Source organism: Salmo trutta, chromosome 35, assembly GCF_901001165.1.
Source record: "Salmo trutta chromosome 35, fSalTru1.1, whole genome shotgun sequence".
Taxonomy (NCBI): Eukaryota; Metazoa; Chordata; class Actinopteri; order Salmoniformes; family Salmonidae; genus Salmo; species Salmo trutta.
In genome coordinates this window covers 7,033,487-7,049,416 of record NC_042991.1, presented here as the reverse complement: position 1 = coordinate 7,049,416, position 15,930 = coordinate 7,033,487, and the positions used below count along the sequence as shown (strand labels likewise).

Here is a 15,930-nt window from a genome sequence, read left to right as displayed (position 1 = left end):
ATTTTCGAGGACGGGTGAAATGATGGATGTTGAAATCAAAAACCAAACAATTGAAAGCAAAATGTATAGAATTGTAAACAAAAACAAGACATCAAAAGCAATACCCAAAAACGTGTAAGCAAATACTTTTAAAGCGAGAGCAAAACTCTATGACAAATGAATACATTTTGCCTACGCTCTTGCCTACATGTACTACCTTTTGGCTACCCTACTCGTATCTTTGCTTTCACTGCCAGTTTTTTGGACTTGGAAGAGCCATAGCGGCCATTTTCCTCAGCAAAATCAACGTCATCAGCCAAATCACGGAAGTCAGAGTGGGAATGTGCGCTTCCTTGCACTCCCATCCTTTCTGAATTACCCGAGAGGACTACTCCGCCCATTGTGAGATGTTCAGTCATCGACGTGAGTGAATCGACTAAGGCAGAACATTGGTGTGTGGTGCCAGGAAATCCATGTCTGCTATAGCAGATACCATCATGAAGGAGGTATATCCAGAGGAAGAAGGGCAGGTTACATCTCACCGTGATCTCACAGCTGGGATAGCTAAACTGGAGGAGCTCATATCTCAGGGGAGGATTGGTGCTCTCCCGTGATCTTACTCACCAAGTCAACCGTGTCATTTCTGACAGCAACTTGACCCCTCTGGTTTTGACAGTGGCGGCTGGAAAGGGTGCATCCGATACAGTCCTTACTGAGATGAAGAGGAAGGACAAGAAGGCGGGGATGCCCATAGTTTACGAGCTGGTTCAGCTGTTTGCAGATGAGTATGTGAAGCGCCTCCTGCCTTCTTTAGCTTCAATGAGTTTGGCTCAGGGAGTCAGTTGTTTTTTTGTTTTTTACCCCTCCTCAATCTACACATAATACCCCATAATGACAGAGAAAAAACAGGATTTTAGTTTTCTTTGCAAATGTATTTTTAAAAAATTAACCTATTCATACTTTTTTTCATAAATGTTTTACAAATGTTAGACATTTTCTTCCACTTTGACTTTGACGTTATTTTGTGTAGATCGTTGACAAAAAATGTAATTCATTTTAATTCCACTTTGTAACCCAACAATTTGGAAAAAGTCAGGGGGTGTGAATACTTTCTGAAGGCACTGTAATTGAAGTGTGCTGAACATACTTGGGCTTTGGGCTTTCAAATATAATCTAAAGACATTACCGAGATGACAGCCTGTAACAAGCAATTTCTTTTCAAGTACCTTTTTCCCCCATGTTTGCTGGTTATTATACTATCAGAAAAGGAGCAGAAAGAGTCATGTCTTCTCCCCTTATGGAAATTTATTTAATGTCCAGTGGGTGTCGCTACAGCACCAGCAAATTTTGAGATGCAGCAACTCCCTCAGTATTGATGCTATCATGCCCTTATTTTATGCCACATGTTAAATTGTTCAGATGTTACTATTCGATGTTTCTTTGCTGATGATATTTTGCACCCGGAACTTTTTAAATAACAAAATACGGCTTGCTAGCTGCTAGCCATGTAAAAACGAATCGCTCATCTTCAGTGCCGCCGCCTTGGTTTTGAATTTGTCGTGAGAGGCGAGGCGACCCGGGTCGTTCCAAACCACTCATTGTTGAATTTGCAATTTCCAACTTGTTGTGTAATGTTTATGTCCAATGGCTGATGAGCACCAATACGTTTTATCTATAATTTCTCTTCATTATTTATCTTCATATGACAAGGATTAAAAAGGATTTGCCAGTAGATTGTCGACTTGATTCATGATGATGACCGCTAGCTAAGATTTTGAAAGTATGACGTTGACATGATCAGTCCAATCAAAACTACTGTACATATAATTAATTTTATTTAACTTAGCAAGTCAGTGAAGAACAAATTCTAACTTACAATGACTGCCTACCCCAGCATCGCTGGGCCAATTGTGTGCCGCCCTTTGGGACACCCAATCACTTCCGGTTCTAAAAAAGCCTGGAATCGAACCAGGGTCTGTAGTGACTCCTCTAGTACTGAGATGCAATGCCTTAGACTGCTGCGCCACTTAGGAGCCCGAGTGATTTCAAGTCATTTTATCTGTGGCTAATGACCTTGAACCTTCTTGGATGGGCACTTCTAATGTAACTCTATGGCAGCACCCAAGGGGCTAGAATTTTGTAGCTCTACTCTTAGACTTGGCGGTGACGTAGTGTCCTCATGAGTGACAGAACACTGAGCCAATCAAGGTGCAACGCTCCGTATTTTCTGACGCTTGCCCCACCATCACAGAATGCACTGAAACACCTGCATTTTAGAGCTGCCTTACTCAAGAAAACCAAAAAGAGACCATGTTTGTATGAGCCTTTATTAACTCAATGATATATATATTTTTTTATGTACATTATTTGCTAACTGATATGTGACACGTATTAATGCCAAAAGAAACATGCAGAACAGGCACCCCCCCCCCCCCCAAAAAAAAACAATTGTGGGGCTCAAAACAGGTGGGGCAGAATATGATGGGTCGCCACTGTGAAAACCCATTGGCTAATCAGGATTGACATACCTTGGGAACTACATTTCGAAAACCAATGCATGCTATTTACATTTTTTCACCAGTTCATATTTTTAAAAAAACTGGCGAAAATAAGTTAGATAATAAACATCAAGCCAACACTGTAAGACATTTCTGTAATTTAAATACCTTAAATGTGTTTACAGCATTGATGCTGTAGATTGCACTGCATTCTGGGTAAAATTCTTTACAGTAATACCTGAACGCTTCTGTAGTTGGCAGCGCCAAACGGACTGTGGTGTGAGAGAGAGAGAGAGAGAGAGAGAGAGAGAGAGAGAGAGAGAGAGAGAGAGAGAGAGAGAGAGAGAGAGAGAGAGAGAGAGAGAGAGAGAGAGAGAGAGAGAGAGAGAGAGAGAGAGAGAGAGAGAGAGAGAGAGAGAGAGAGAGAGAGAGAGAGAGCGAGAGCGAGCTGTATTGCTTAGTTGAAACCAAGACTGTTCTCAGGGCAGGTCTGCTGGTTTTGACTAGCAGAAGTGAGTTTTCGTAGCAGATTATGAGAATTAACGCAGCATGCTAGGGTAATTAACGTGGCAGGTTAGGATAATTAGGTAAAGCTAAAATGCAAAAATGGTCCCCGATGCAAACGATCTGTGAGGGAAGACGCATGAGAAAATAAGCTTTCTGTTCTGCTCGAGCTATTTTATCTTTTCTTTGGGGGAAAAGTCGCCTAAATATTTTTGAGCAGCTGCTAGGTATGTACTAATTCCATATACAAAACACTTCCATATACCTACTGCAGGTTTTCTTAACTAAGTGACTAGCTAGCAAGCTACGTTAGTTAGCTAGCTTGCTTGGATTGTGTTAGCAAGCCAAGTTGACATGTCGGTCTGTTGCGTTGATCGTTTCTGATGGTAGAATGATCAGGGATATTGTAGCTATAGAGCAAATCGTTTTACTATTAACAACATGCAGAAATCCTAATGTGTGTTTCTTTGGATAGGCTACTTAACCGGTGGGTGCATGACACAGGTGGCATGGTGTTAGGGACAGCGGAACGCCTCACCAATATCCAATGGTATAGCGTGGCGCGAATTACAAATACCTCAAAAATGCAAAAACTTCAATTTTTCAAACATATGACTATTTTACACCATTTTAAAGACAAGACTCCTTTATCTAACCACATTGTCCGATTTCAAAAAGGCTTTACAACGAAAGCAAAACATTAGATTATGTCAGGAGAGTACCCAGCCAGAAATAATCACACACCCATTTTTCAAGCTAGCATATATGTCACAAAAACCAAAACCACAGCTAAATGCAGCACTAACCTTTGATGATCTAATCTCACTGCAACTCCCCTCCAAGTCTCCGACCACTACCTTGTATCCTTTTCCCTCTCGCTCTCCTCCAACACTACTCACTCTGCCCCTACTCAGATGGTACTGCGCAGTCGCAACCTTCGCTCTCTCTCTCCTGCTACTCTCTCCTCTTCCATCCTATCATCTTTTCCCTCTGCTCAATCCTTCTCCAACCAATCTCCTGATTCTGCCTCCTCAACCCTCCTCTCCTCCCTTTCTGCATCCTTTGACTCTCTATGTCCCCTATCCTCCCGGCCGGCTCGGTCCTCCCCTCCTGCTCCGTGGCTTGACGACTCATTGCGAGCTCAAAGAACAGGGCTCCGCGCAGCCGAGCGGAAATGGAGGAAAACTAGCCTCTCTGCGGACCTGGCATATTTTCACTCCCTCCTCTCCACATTTTCTTCCTCTGTTTCTGCTGCTAAAGCCACTTTCTACCACTCTAAATTCCAAGCATCTGCCTCTAACCCTAGGAAGCTCTTTGCCACCTTCTCCTCCCTCCTGAATCCTCCTCCCCCCCCTGCCCCCTCCTCCCTCTCTGCGGATGACTTTGTCAACCATTTTGAAAAGGTTGACGACATCCGATCCTCGTTTGTTAACCTCTCTGGGCCTAGTCAACAGACAGTGGAATCCCGTGGCGCGAAATACAAATACCTCAAAAATGCTATAACTTCAATTTCTCAAACATATGACTATTTTACACCTTTTTAAAGACAAGACTCTCGTTAATCTAACCACACTGTCTGATTTCAAAAAGGCTTTACAACGAAAGCAAAACATTAGATTATGTCAGAAGAGTACCCAGCCAGAAATAATCAGACACCCATTTTTCAAGCTAGCATATAATGTCACAAAAACCAAAACCACAGCTAAATGCACCACTAACCTTTGATGATCTTCATCAGATGACACTCCTAGGACATTATGTTATACAATACATGCATGTTTTGTTCAATCAAGTTCATATTTATCAAAAACCAGCTTTTTACATTAGCATGTTTTGTTCAGAACTAGCATACCCACCGAAAACTTCCGGTGAATTTACTAAATTACTCACGATAAACATTGACAAAAAAACATAACAATTATTTTAAGAATTATAGATACAGAACTCCTTTATGCAATCGCGGTGTCCGATTTTAAAATAGCTTTTTGGTGAAAGCACATTTTGCAATATTCTGAGTAGATAGCCCGGCCATCACGGCTAGCTATTTTGACACCCACCAAGTTTGGCACTCACCAAACTCAGATTTACTATAAGAAAAATTGGATTACCTTTGCTGTTCTTCGTCAGAATGCACTCCCAGGACTTCTACTTCAACACCCAATGTTGTTTTGGTTCCAAATAATCAATAGTTATATCCAAATAGCTCCGTTTTGTTCGTGCGTTCAAATCACTATCTGAAGGGTGACGCGCCGGCGCGTTTCGTGACAAAAAATGTCAAAATATTCCATTACCGTACTTCGAAGCATGTCAAACGCTGTTTAAAATCAATTTTTATATTCCAACCGGGAGACGTTGTATCCGTTCAAACACTGAAAGAAGAAAATGGAGTCGTCACATGCACGCGCACACCACTGCCATTGTTCTCAGAAGTACCACTCTCCAAAACCCCTACTGTTTTTCGCCCAGAGACTGCAGAGTTATCATTCAAAGTTCTGGCGCCTTCTGAGAGCCAATGAAAGCCGTAGAAAATGTCACGTTACAGCAGAGTCCTGTATTTTCGATAAAGAGGCTACAGAAGGCCAAGAAATGGTCAGACAGGGCACTTCCCATATAGAATCTTCTCAGGTTTTGGCCTGCCATATGAGTTCTGTTATACTCACAGACACCATTCAAACAGTTTTAGAAACTTTAGGGTGTTTTCTATCGAAATCTACTAATTATATGCATATTCTAGTTTCTGGGCAGGAGTAATAAACAGATGAAATCGGGTACGTTTTTTATCAGGCCATGAAAATACTGCCCCCTATCCCAAACAGGTTAACGTTGGTATTGTCAGAGACTCCAGTCACCTAAGTCATAGACTGTTTTTCTCTGCTACCGCATGACAAGCGGTACCAGAGCGCCAAGTCTAGGACCAAAAGGCTCCTTAACAGCTTCTAGTCCCAAGCCATAAGACTGCTGGACAATTAATCAAACGGCCACCGGACTATTTACATTGACCCCCCTCCATTTGTTTTTACACTGCTGCTACTCGCTGTTTATTATCTATGCATAGTCACTTCACCCCTACCTACATGTACAAATTACCTCGACTACTAGTAACCTGTACCCCCACAAATTGACTCCGGTACCCCCTGTATATTGTCTCGTTATTTTATTGTGTTACTTTACTTTTTAATATTTTTTTACTTTAGTTAATTTGGTAAATATTTTCTTAACTCTTTCTTGAACTGCACTGTTGGTTAAGGGCTTGTAAGTAAGCATTTCACGGTATGGTCTCCACCTGTTGTATTTGGCGCATGTGACAAATAAAGTTTGATTTGATATTACTGGCAAAAGTGGTCGTACTAGGCTACACAAAAAGACTATCCCGCTAGGGAGGGAGCGAGAGTTTAGCTAGGTCGAATGCACCTTTAGTTTGTCAGCAGGCACGGACTGACATTTTGCCTTTGGGATTTATAGTTTTTGGGGGATTCTGTAGTTGGAATGATAGGCCTCTCAGATGAAAGGAGAACAGTGCCATCTTTCTTTAAATATCTCTGGTTACTGTAGCTATATTCAGTCTGGGGGTGCTTGTGACAGCAGAAGTGTAGTGGAATATTCCCCCTGCTCGTGTTATTCTTCTTAATCCATTACATTAATTAATTCAGCACAGCACATACTGATATTTTGCCCATGCAGGATATTAAAGTTATCTTTTATTTTCATTTTCTTCAGATTGTGTGGTTAGCAAGCAGCATTATTTAAGGCCATGGTCGTGGCATTTTCCCACAGGAGTAGAATTTTCTCTCATGCTTTTGCTAATCTTTCAGAAATGTTTTTTGAGATTGTATGGTTGGCATGAGTAACTGTAGCTTGATAGCGCTTCAGCTGTGTGCATGCAGTTTGGTGGGTGGGGGTAGTGTAATTTTAATATTGCAGGCTGGCTGGTAGCTGGAAGTAGCGTTATTGGTAATGTACAGGTGTAAATCCTGCAATTCCTGTTGCCTAAATATTAAAGCATTCATTACTCATGCAAAAAAAGCAACATTTTGCTTGTGGGGTAGAGGAATGCCCTTGCATTTTAAAGAACTTCTCTGCTTTTTCATCCCATGTATATAGGCGTTTATAAAAAGATAAAACCTCAGAATGAAGTGACTCAACAAGGGGAATTTCCACAGACCTGCCAGGTTCAGGGATGCTCATTTCAGAACCCTATTTTTTTCAGTTTTGTGTGCTCATTTGAGATGGCATATCAGAGATGGGGGAAAAAGTCTTGTCCCATAGAGGCTGCTTCAGATATTTCTGTGTCAGGTAATCTTTAACTGCCATCTGAGCAGAAAACATAAGGAGCCGGTTGCAGATCAGTCATGTCAGACAAAAGGCAGGTAACACAGTAGAGGATGAGAATGTAACACTCGCAGATGCACATATAGATGATGAAGTTGACTAAGGGTCATTCTTGAGCAACTTAGCCTTGTTTTACTTAAAGATGCAAGCCAAAATACTGTTGCCAGCCAACCCAATACAGTCCATAATAGAGGAGTTCCAGGAGGTCCACAACTGTGGAATGAAATGTGTACTTTAAAAACTCCAAGAGAAGTTGTCTATGCTTAACTTGCAGGACAGTGAGGTAAAGCAAATCATTGTTGAAGTATCACAAGAAGATCTGCTTACAGTACATAATGAAGGATTCTTAAGGTCAGGCAAAACACGAAAGATTTACCTTGGTTCTGATGCTAGTGGCAAGGAACGTTTCTGTCAATATATCAAAGAGACAGTGAAATCTCTCCTGGGACAGTCAGCTATGAAAGACCAATACAAACAGGCAAAAATGCATGTCTCTGTTGCCAATGTTTTAGAGCAGGTATTCCCAAACTGGGGTACGCGCAATGCCATAGGGGGTACGCCAAATAAAACTGTGATTCACATGAAACATTTTCAAACAGTCCATTTAGATTTTCCAATGATTTGACATTTGGGTAAGGTTTTTTTCTTGCCTGTGTAACCTTGTTTCACTGCCAAAACTAAAATGAAACCATATAGTGTTAAGCAAAATAACAACACTATGTCAAATACAGGTAGCCTAGACAAATAATTAACATCCAATCACATTAACCATTACTCTCTTGCGGGAATTCCACTAACGGTCCGCATGTATCCAAACGTAGCTGCTGCTCATTCCGTTTGCTCTAAAATTGATTAATGGTTAAAAAAAGTAAGGCCTCGTCCATAGAGTCACATACCAGCTCTACTGGTAGTACTGTTACTACCAGCAGTACTACACCTGCACCTGATGACGACACAAGTTGTTCTGCTTCCACGAGCACATCCAATGCTAGCATCAGTAATTCTACATTTGTTGTTAGCCCAGCTAGCATGGACACTGACAGTTGTGAATCTGATGCAGCCGTAGAGCTATTGCCCCCTTACCCGGGAAAGCACTGAACAACAGACAGGGACGTTGGACCATCGAAGAGGCGAAAATATGATGTGAACTACATTGATTTGGGGTTCACTTATATTGGGAGTAGTGCCTTTCCTCAGCCACAATGTGTTATATGTGCAAAAGTACTATCTCACAACTCGATGAAACCTTCACTCTTGCGCAGACATTTAGAAACAAAACATGCCAATTAGAAAAATAAGCCACTGGAGTTTTTTGAGTGAGAATTTAAGACGACTTTTGAGTAGTAACACATGTATAAAAGCAACAGATACCATTAATAAGAATGGACTAGAAGCGTCTTATATGGTGAGCTACCAAGTGGCTAGGACAGGCAAGCCCATACTATTGTGGATGACTTAATTCTTCCTGCTGCCGCGGATGTAGCTGGGACAATGCTGGGGGAAAGGCCAAAAGAACTATACAGACAACGCCTTCACCCCCCCACCCCCCCCCCCCCCCCCCCCGGAAAGATTTAGATGCACTATTGTAAAGTGGTTGTTCCACTGGATATCTTAAGGTGAATGCACCAATTTGTAAGTCGCTCTGGATAAGAGCGTCTGCTAAATGACTTAAATGTAATGTAAATGTAAATCATACAACATTGTTTTACGACGCATTAGTGACATGGCAGAAGATGTTTTGAAACAATTACTGCTTCGCATACAAGCCAGTAAATTCTATGCGTTACAGCTGGATGAGTCAACAGACGTGGCTGGCCTGGCACAGCTCCTGGTATATGTCCGTTACGTTTATGGGGGGTCAATTAAGGAAGACATCCTCTTCTGCAAACCACTGGAAACCAGGACAACAGGAGAGGATATTTTTAAAGTACTGGACAGCTTTGTGACATTAAATGGACTTTGGTGGTCAAGATGTGTTGGTATCTGTACTGATGGTGCAAAAGCCATGACAGGGAGACAGAGTGGAGTGGTAACGCGCGTGCAAGCAGTTGCTCCCGACGCTACTTGGGTACACTGCAGCATCCACCGAGAGACTCTTGCTGCCAAGGGAATGCCTGACAGCTTGAAAGACGTTTTGGACACTACAGCGAAAATGGTTAACTTTGTTAAAGCAAGGTTCCTGAACTCTCGTGTATTTTCTACATTATGCAATGATATGGGCAGCGACCATGTAACACTTTTACAACATACAGAAGTGCACTGGTTATCAAGGGGCAAAGTGTTGACATGTTTTCTTTAATTGAGAGACGAGCTTAAAGTTTTCTTTACTGACCACATGCATGATGATGAGTTTCTCACACGACTGGCCTATCTGGGTGATGTTTTTTCTCGCCTGAATGATCTGAATCTAGGATTACACGGACTCTCTGCAACTATATTCAATGTGCCGGACAAAATTGAGGCAGTGATTAAGAAGTTGGAGCTCTTCTCTGTCTGCATTAACAAGGACAACACACGGGTCTTTTCATCATTGTATGATTGTTTGTGTACAAATGAACTCAAGCTTACGGACAATGTAAAATGTGATATAGCGAAACACCTGAGTGTGATGGGTGCGCAATTACGCAGGTACTTTCCCGAAACAGATGACACAAACTAGGGTTACACATTTTGGGGAATATTCAGAGGTGGAAAATTTCCATGGGAATGAACGGGAATATATGGGAATTAACGGAAACATATGCAAATTAATATTAATACCATTTAAATGTAGATGTTTTTTTGCATTGGATATATTTACCATATCATATGGAGACAGAAACATAAGCACTTTACCTTATCATAAGAAGACATAATTGCAAATGATTAAATCCTTCCAATAGAAAAAAACATTAATTAATGAGTTGACTCTTCACATGGGGTGATTTCACTGGATAACAAAAGGGAATATTGAATGATCCCCAATGATTCATCGCATCGTTGTCTTCCTCTCAGGCTTCCATGTCTTCGCCCTGGACCTCCTCAATGTCCACCTCTTGAACATCAGACTCTGAGGCCTCATCTTCACTGTCACTTTCCAACCTTGTTGAGGATGGCTCGTTGTCAGGCTCAAAAAGTCTCAAATTTGCCCGGATGGCCACCAATTTTTCAACCCTTGTATTGGTCAGCCTGTTGTGTGCTTTGGTGTGTGTTCCCAGACAAGGACCAGTTAAGCTTTGAGGCGGTTGATGTTGGTGGAATTTGGAGGATGATGGAGGCAACAGGGGAAAGAGCCTCAGATCCACAAAGTCCCTTCCACCAGGTGGCTGATGAGATATGTTGGTACGACTGCCATATTGCATCTCCATCCCAAAGCCCTTGTTTGGAAGTGTACTTCGCCAGACTGACAAGAACCTTGCCCTCATCCAGGCCAAGGTGACGAGACACAGTAGTGATGACACCATAGGCCTTGTTGATCTCTGCACCAGACAGGATGCTCTTGCCAGCATACTTGGGGTCCAACATGTACGCAGCGGCATGTGGGGGTTTCAGGCAGAAGTCCTCACGCTTTTTGATGTATTTCAGAACTGCCGATTCCTCTGCTTCGAGCAACGGGGAAGTGGGCAGGGCAGTACAAATTTTTCTCTTACATCTGCTAGCAGAGTCTGAATATCAGACAGGATGGCATTGTCTCCCTCAATCCGTGCAATGGCTACTGCCATAGGTTTCAGGAGTTTCAGGCTGCTTACCACTCTCCCAAAATACATCATCCAGGAGGATCCTCTTGATGGGGCTGTTCATATCGACAGACTGTGATATGGCCATTTCTTGGAGACTCCTTCCCCTCCAAGAGACTGTCAAACATGATGACAACACCACCCCAACGGGTGTTGCTGAGCAGCTTCAATGTGGTGCTCTTATTCTTCCCACTTTGCTTGGTGAGGTAGATTGCTGCTATAACTTGATGACCCTTCACATACAGTGAGGGGGAAAATTATTTGATCCCCTGCTGATTTTCTACGTCTGCCCACTGACAAAGAAATGATCAGTCTATAATTTTAATGGTAGGTTTATTTGAACAGTGAGAGACAGAATAACAACAAAAAAATCCAGAAAAACGCATGTTAAAAATGTTATAAATTGATTTGCATTTTAATGAGGGAAATAAGTATTTGACCCTCTCTCAATCAGAAAGATTTCTGGCTCCCAGGTGTCTTTTATACAGGTAACGAGCTGAGATTAGGAGCACACTCTTAAAGGGAGTGCTCCTAATCTCAGTTTGTTACCTGTATAAAAGACACCTGTCCACAGAAGCAATCAATCAATCAGATTCCAAACTCTCCACCATGGCCAAGACCAAAGAGCTCACCAAGGATGTCATGGACAAGATTGCAGACCAACACAAGGCTGGAATAGGCTACAAGACCATCGCCAAGCAGCTTGGTGAGAAGGTGACAACAGTTGGTGCGATTATCCGCAAATGGAAGAAACACAAAATAAATGTCAATCTCCATCAAGCCTGGGGCTCCATGCAAGATCTCACCTCATGGAGTTGCAATGATCATGAGAACGGTGCGGAATCAGCCCAGAACTACACGGGAGGATCTTGTCAATGATCTCAAGGCAGCTGGGACCATAGTCACAATTGGTAACACACTAAGCCGTGAAGGACTGAAATCCTGCAGCGCCCGCAAGGTCCCCCTGCTCAAGAAAGCACATATACATGCCCGTCTGAAGTTTGCCAATGAACACCTGAATGATTCAGAGGACAACTGGGTAAAAGTGTTGTGGTCAGATGAGACCAAAATGGAGCTCTTTGGCATCAACTCAACTCGCCGTGTTTGCAGGAGGAGGAACGCTGCCTATGACCCCAAGAACACCATCCCCACCGTCAAACATGGAGGTCGAAACATTATGCTTTGGGGGTGTTTTTCTGCTAAGGGGACAGGACAACTTCACCGCATCAAAGGGACGATGGACGGGGCCATGTACCGTCAAATCTTGGGTGAGAACCTCCTTCCCTCAGCCAGGGCATTGAAAATTGGTCGTGGATGGGTATTCCAGCATGACAATGGCCCAAAACACACGGCCAAGGCAACAAAGGAGTGGCTCAAGAAGAAGCACAGTAAGGTCCTGGAGTGGCCTAGCCAGTCTCCAGACCTTAATCCCATAGAAAATCTGTGGAGGGAGCTGAAGGTTCGAGTTGCCAAACATCAGCCTCGAAACCTTAATGACTTGGAGAAGATCTGCAAAGAGGAGTGGGACAAAATCCCTCCTGAGATGTGCGCAAACCTGGTGGCCAACTACAAGAAATGTCTGACCTCTGTGATTGTCAACAAGGGTTTTGCCACCAAGTACTAAGTCATGTTTTGCAGAGGGGTCAAATACTTATTTCCCTCATTAAAATGCAAATCAATTTATAACATTTTTGACATGCGTTTTTTTTATATGTTTTTGTTGTTATTCTGTCTCTCACTGTTCAAATAAACCTACCATTAAAATTATAGACTGATCATTTCTTTGTCAGTGGGCAAACGTACAAAATCAGCAGGGGATCAAATGCTTTTTTCCCTCACTGTACCTAAGCATTTCCTTGGCTCTCTTGTAGAGTGTCATGATGTCCTTGAGGAGCAGATTCAATGCATGAGCAGCACAGCCAATGGGTGTGATGTGAGGGTAGGACTCCTCCACTTTAGACCAAGCAGCTTTCATGTTCGCAGCATTGTCTGTCACCAGTGCAAAAACCTTCTGTGGTCCAAGGTCATTGATGACTGCCTTCAGCTCATCTGCACTGTAGAGACTGGTGTGTCTGTTGTCCCTTGTGTCTGTGCTCTTGTAGAATAATGGTTGAGGGGTGGAGATGATGTAGTTAATTATTCCTTGCCCACAAACATTTGAGGTTGAGCAGTGTGAAGAAGGAGAGGGTGTTGCCTTTGACTAAGGGTAGGCTGTCTTAAGTCTATTTTACTATGACCATATGGGTACAACTGTTTTTCTTTATAGAGTTATTAAGGGTAGTGATTCTAATTCTATTTTGTTATTTTAAATGATTTTGTTTCATTTTTAACCAGTAGTAGTGTTTCTTTTACACATTACTCACATTGGGAGTCGTGTCAAAATGGGGGAGGTAACAGTCTTCTGAGGTTTTGAATTGAAGTTTGCACGCCTTGAGTGATATGTAGGAGTGTATTGAGTGATATGTGAAGGAATTTATTGTTGTGTTGTTTGTTCTGTTCTGTTTTGATACAAGTCTCACCAGATTAGGTCTGCTGGATTGTTGGGATTTCTCCCGATGGGTTATAGGTCTAACTTCCTGAACCTGTGACTCTGAGATGAAGTTGGCAGTGTGATGGGGAGTATAAGCCAACTTGAAAAAAATAGTTTCAATAGAATGTGTTGTTATTCTCTTTGACAAATGTTTAGACATTGGTATTAAGAATAATTGGTAAAAGTAATAATTTATCATATAGTCAATGCCTGTCTGGTTTTCCTGAATAAAAAATGAACTGAACGAAACTGTTGTTCTGATCTGTCCTCTCTTGAGGTTATCATGAAAGGTGACGTCAGTCGGTGTCTTAATGCATGGAAGAGATAATTGGACCAAACAGTGCAATCTAAGCTGTTTTTTTTATCCCATGTCTTTTCTCTCAGGAGTGTGACAGGAGTCCATGTGGAGTGAGCATGGGGAGAGATCTGTTCCAAACTTCTCTTATGTTGCTGGTATACTGGTTAATGAATGGACAAGACATCATGGGTGGTAAAGGTGGTGGCGGCTCACAGGTCAACTGTGGCCAAAATTGATTTAGACTTGTCTAAAATTGTTTATTTTGGGGTATCAGGTTGATTGTAAACGTCTACACAATGCTACAATTATAGTAATTTAGATTAAGAATGCATTAGGATAGTGATTTGTAATTATAATCATGATAATAAAGTTAATACCAGAATTATAGGATAATTTTACTGTATGTTAATATAAATGTACATTCTGCCAATGTCGATGTGTGTTAAATTGAGGTGATTGGTCCTATCACTGAGCAATGTCATTCTAAATTTTGGTTGGATAATTAATTGGGTTTTGATGATTTGGAAACTGAATGATTTTTAAAACTGAAGGATTGATTTGAGTTTAGTATGTTCATAACTATATGAGTGAAGCAATTCATGTATTATGGATTGGTTGGTGAATGAAACTGATACTAATCTATTTGACTTGTTTCCATTACCAAATTACGTTTTTGATGATAGTGATAATACTCAGGAACTAGAGCAGGTATGGTGTTAATGGCACATAGACTATAGGAGTTGCCTTACAAATAGTGGAATAATTATGTTTGTCTTGGGTCATGTTCATTAGGCACCAATGGAATACATTTTACTTAAACCAGGAGAAACTACCTGGATTTGTCCAACAAGATATGCTAATTTTAGTTTCTGGGATGGAAATAGTTAGTCCCACCATGCTGATCCATTGGAGTGTGATAGATAACTAAAGCTTATTTTATTCATCTCCATTGTTGCATGCACTGCATTATGCATTAAATATTTGATATTCACTGTCTATGAAGATCTAGCCTTGAATCATATAAACTGTATGCATCTTTTGTTTTTCTTCATGGGTTTGTGCAGGTGACTGTGTATCATGACCTCCTCAGACAAATTGGTAGAACGGTGAGAATACGTGTTGGAGGATGAAATGGGAGACGGTGCTAAGTTTCTTGGGAAGAGGCTGAGCCAGTGCTATAGCAGCCGGTCACGTGCAGGAACACATGCAATGAATTATTGCTTTCATGCTTCTTGTTTTATGAAGAATGAATGCATTTTTTTTACATGTGAATTAATGTTTTAAAATCTTGTAAGTTTCTTTTAAATTGAGAGGACTCTCAAAATGGGGGAATGTCAGAACATAAATGACAGGATTGTTATAATACTGTGATTTGTCAAATGGTTGTTTTATGCAAGATAATTTTTTTTTTTTTTTAGAACACTGTGTGTGGACTGAAAGTGGGCGTCTGGGAGATTTAACACTGACAGTGGATTTATGATGGATTGGTGATGAAGACAACATTCCATTCCATGATTAGTGTCTGTGTGCCTGTCTGTCGGTAACAGGGAGAACCAATCTCCAGTTTCTTTAAAAAAAGGATTTAGCATTCTAGGTTACATTACAATTTTTGTACAAGCAAGCAGTAAATGAACTAGAGACAGATATTTGGCACCATGTAAATCTTGATGTCTGTTGCATGAGAGCAAAATGTGCCTTTGTATAAATTCTCTCATCTGTGATTTGTCATGAGCATCCAGGAAGATGGACTTTGCAATAAAATTATGTTGCTCAAATCCGCTCGTTGAGTTCTCAGTGATCATCTCCAGGGGTAATTACCGACAAGCTCCATTACTGCAGTAATTAATAAAGTTCAATTGTTTTGAAGAAATCTAAAAGTCTCTCTCCTTTTCATTACAATAATTCCAAAACGCCAAATCAATAGATAGGCATATCAAATGTCTTTAGTGATGGAGAATGTAATTTGCCTAGTTTGAGAGCTCTTGCCAAGAGTGATGTTTGGTGTCTGTGATCGTGCAGGAGCACAAGTTGTAGGAAGTGCCAATGATGTGGCAGCAGTGTCTCTGAATGCCGTCC

General features: G+C 41.5%; 1 long non-coding RNA gene across 1 annotated transcript; it reads left to right on the top strand.

The window, feature by feature from the left end:
- Positions 1-251: 251 nt before the first annotated feature.
- LOC115174520 (uncharacterized) lies at positions 252-15,724 on the top strand. Its single transcript, XR_003871791.1, has 2 exons — positions 252-764; positions 13,941-15,724. It is a non-coding gene; the product is annotated as an uncharacterized LOC115174520 (long non-coding RNA).
- Positions 15,725-15,930: the final 206 nt, after the last annotated feature.